This window comes from Miscanthus floridulus, chromosome 10, assembly GCF_019320115.1.
Source record: "Miscanthus floridulus cultivar M001 chromosome 10, ASM1932011v1, whole genome shotgun sequence".
Taxonomy (NCBI): domain Eukaryota; kingdom Viridiplantae; phylum Streptophyta; class Magnoliopsida; order Poales; family Poaceae; genus Miscanthus; species Miscanthus floridulus.
Window position 1 is genome coordinate 87,305,776 of NC_089589.1, and position 4,204 is coordinate 87,309,979.

Sequence of the window (4,204 nt, forward strand, 5' to 3'; positions counted from 1 at the left end):
AAGTCACGGTTGCAGTCGATTAATTACGTCTTTGCATTGCATCACATTGCATATCATATAGATACGATGATGGATCAACGGATCAATTGAAGGATGATTGGGAATTCGAAGATGGTGTAATGGTATTCTCTCGAGGAGATGATGCAATGGGCTTTCTATTCAGATGATGGTGGATGATGCGAAGATGCAAATACTAACTTTTGGTTATATTTTACCCAGACAAGCCTCGGTGCATAACCCCTACTTTCTGCAGTTTAAATTATATTTATGCATTAAGTTTTAAGGAGTTGAATGAAACCCACTTGCATATATATCTTTATCCTATGAGTCTTACTAGTATGACAGGATTATGTAGAATGCTATGCTATAGGACTCCGGTAGAAGTCGAGTGATGTCTGTCACTCGCGAGAGATAGAAAATGTATTACTGTATTATTATCACTTGAAAAATATAAATGGTGGAAAAGAAAATGGTAACCGAGCAGGGATATGGTTGGGTATTGGTGGGTGTAAGAGGTTGTGTCGCCGCGAATGCGGGGCATAGCTTGGTTACACTGTTTTTCCTATATGATCGGTTAAGGACTGGGCGTTGCATTGGACGCTAGGCAAGTCACAGATCTATTGTCTCGAGCACGTACTTGGGTATGGGCGCTTGGAAGACTTGTTGCTCTCTTGTCGTGGATCCGGCTCTTTCTGGACCGACTGTCAGGGTTTCTTTCTGGTGGAGGAGGTCCTTGCACCGCACTAAGTCCGTGACTCAGGAGCGGGGGCTTGGAGTCCCAGTTTGAATGGGGACCTGGACACCCAGGACAGGAGGGTGATGGGTTGGTCCTGCTTGTACCTTGGGTACAAGTGGGGCGTGTGTTTTTGGGGCACCCAGCTGGGCACATTGGTTTGTGAATCACCGCCGAGTCGGTACGGCTTAGTCTTGACTCTAAGCACCGTAGTAAGAACTGAAAGATGAAAGATGGAAGATGGAAAAAGGAAATCTGATTGCTTACCACCTGCTTGAAAGTAGCACAGGTGCTTACATAAAATGGTTAGTTAATGAACTAATGCGGCTATTAATAAAAATTGAATATAAGGACGCACGCTTAGTAATGCTTCCTGCAAATACAATAAACCCACCAGCCAGATAGCCTTGCATATCCTTGGACTCTTTTCTTTCCTCCTGTCGGGTAAGTCTTGTTGAGTACAATTGAGTACTCAGGGTTTTATTCCCCCTATTGCAGGTGACATGTGGATGCTAGAGCTGACCCTTGTGTGTGGATACCTCCTGGTGGGCTCAGCGAGGATTCCTTTACGCTACGATCGTAGTTGTTATTTATAACTCTCACCAAATGCTTTTATAAATGAAAGTTTCATAATGTGTTGTCGTAGTTTATATATCAATACTTCATCATATCATTAATAGATGTTTATTTCCGCTGTAACTCTGTTCACATGTTTATATTCCGCTGTTCAATTAAATTATTCATAACTTTGATAATATGATTATATTCCGCTATTATAATAATAAATGTTATACTCTGATGTTGTATTAAAAGTGATGTAAGAAATGATTTTGAATGATGTAAGCTTTATTCTCTCATTTGTGATCCTGATGGCAAAAATGTGGATTTTCGGGTTCTTCCCTAGGGTGTGCCGACGGAACCGAGTAATTTAGTGTTCTCCCCTGAGTGCTTAGTGTCTAATGGAAGACAAGCACTCCTGGGAGGCATTAGATTAGACGGTTCTGCCACATAGGCCTGCATCTCAGAGCATTGAACCTATCTAGAGTAAGAGCAGCGCAATGCATCTTCCACTCTTGATTCGTGTGCAGTAGACAAGAAGCTACCACACGCGAAATAAAAAAAGAGCTACCACAACCCTTATGAACGAACATGGTTTCTAGGGGCATTATTGTAATTTCTCATCTGTCTTGGTACTGTGCTTGGTAGTACAGTTCCATTTTTTTAAGGACCAAAAGAACATGAGATTTTTGAAGGACTCAATCTTCTTTTACTTCTTGTGCTCAGTGGAGGACTACCGGGATCAAGCCTTTTGCTCGTTGTGCCTGTTGCGGGACTATCAAGTGCTAGCTTCTGTATTTTCCAATCCTTTTTTAAGAATTTCCTTCTTTTTCTTTTTGTGCTTCACCTTCTTAACACCTTCAGGTTCGTCTGTAGTGTAGAAAATTGAATCGAAAGTGCCTCAGACTCAGGTTGATAATGACTTCCACCTTCTAACTAATCCACGTAATCACGGAGGCACGGCATGCGTTGGGTGGACGGCTTCCTCGGCTGCTCCGCGGGGTCGGCCGGGCAGTGGGCAGAGGCCGTGTGGGCAGCGTCACGCGGGCGGAGGCGACATGTACTGAGGCACGGCATCTGTAATATTAAAATCAGAATCAGTCACCATAATTTCCTAATACTGCTTATAAGCTTTTTATATAACATTAGCATTGTTTTCTCTACAAATTTACAGAAGTGCTTTTTAGTCTCACAAATCACCGTGTATCTTGATACCTGCAACTTTTCATAACAGTATGAGTGTTTGGTGGAGGGTTGTGGCATGAAATTGAAGAGTTACAAGAGTCGGCAGCAGCAGCTCATTGATAAGCATCAATTTCCCAAATCATTTGAGTTCTTCAAAAAGGCACGGGCCTCCCAACGTCAGCGGCAAAAGTCCCAGAGGAGGCAGACTGCTCACAAGGGTGAAGAGACAAGGGACAATTCAATGGACGTCGATGGAAAAGGTGCAAGGCAAACAAACTGGAGGTATCGGCTGAAGCAACATGCTCATAATGATTTGAAAGAGAGCAAGCAGCAGCATAAGGAGGCCAAGGAGAACGAAATGGATGTCGAACAGAAGATTGATGACCTCACCTCTGCTGTATCGAAGTTGAGCACAGCAGATTCTACGCCTGCAAGCGTAACCTTTGGCCACCGTCGCTCTTGTGGCCTTACGTTTGTGCCAAGGTCAATCAGGCAGAACAAGCAGGCTGCCTCCCAGCTGGAAGCAACAAATGACTAACCACTGTTATTTGGTCTTTTGGTAGTTCCAGAATCTGGCTTGGAGCTATTAACTTTGTATGAATGTTTGATCTTGGGTGTTGTACACGGAAGCTCAGGCTTCCACTGATATCCTTGGATCACGAAGTGGCAAACGTTTGCTTGGCTGTGACAAATTTTGTTATGATGTAATGATGCTACTGATTTGCAGAACGCAGCTAATGTTAGCTGTTGCACACTTGCAGTTTCACTGCAGTGGGCAGTGGCCCACAAATTCTGTAGGTTGGTTTGAAATGTTGAATAGTTTCTGTTGACCCGCAATGAAGACATGCTCTGTTCGCTTGAACTTATCAGTCTGGGTATAGTATTTTTTCTCTCACAACAAATCAGCGAACAGTACTTTTCAGCCTGGCTTTTCATCGAAGTGAACAGGGCCATTGGCTACTCAAGTTGCATGTGGCTTGTGTGTGACAATATTGCAGAGGAATCTGCCATGCAGTCATGGGATTAAAAGTTGTCCATACCTTTGGCACACTTCGCCATGTTGTTCTGGTTACGCTGGTAGAGTGATAAGACTCCTCGTGCTAGAACGGTAATGATTAGACCCGGACGTTTGTCCGTCCACACGGACCAACCTGCTCGTGCCGCTTGCCTACAACACAGCGCCGCTCGCCAACATCAAGAAAAGAAAAGAAAAGAAACCATCGACGTGCACTCCGCTCTGTACCCACAGCCATCGCAGGCGACATTGTCGCTCCCACCCCCGTCGGTCGACGCTGTTGGCTCCGCGTCGTCATCGTCTTTGCCCCAGCCTCCCCTTCCTCCCTCTCTCTCTCGACGTGGCCCAAAGCGCGGCCACCTCCGCGCGCTATGCATGGCCGGCCCGGTGGAGCCCCAGCCGTGCGGCGCAGCCCCCCGGTGGGGTGGCCGCTCGCCCACATTGCGTGCCGCGTGCCTCCGCCCCACTCTGGCTCACTGCTCCTTCCACCAGATCCAATGCGTGGCGAGAGATCCAATGGTGGTGGGGACTATGGCGTCGGCTGCAGGGGCTACGGGGGTTGCGTGTTGAGCCCACGATACCAGCGCCCACGAAGGGGTCCCCGCTGGCCTCGTAGTAGGTGGAGTCCATCTGGTCGATGGTAGCGACGGCGCGGCTGCCTCCGGTGAATTCCACACGCCGGTGAGCCTCCATTTCGCAAGCAGCAAGGAGAT

At 46.7% G+C, this 4,204-nt stretch overlaps 1 pseudogene; it reads left to right on the top strand.

Annotated features, from left to right (window-relative positions):
- The first annotated feature begins 2,255 nt into the window (after window positions 1-2,255).
- On the top strand, window positions 2,256-3,333 carry LOC136488992 (uncharacterized; annotated as a pseudogene).
- The last annotated feature ends 871 nt before the right edge of the window (window positions 3,334-4,204 follow it).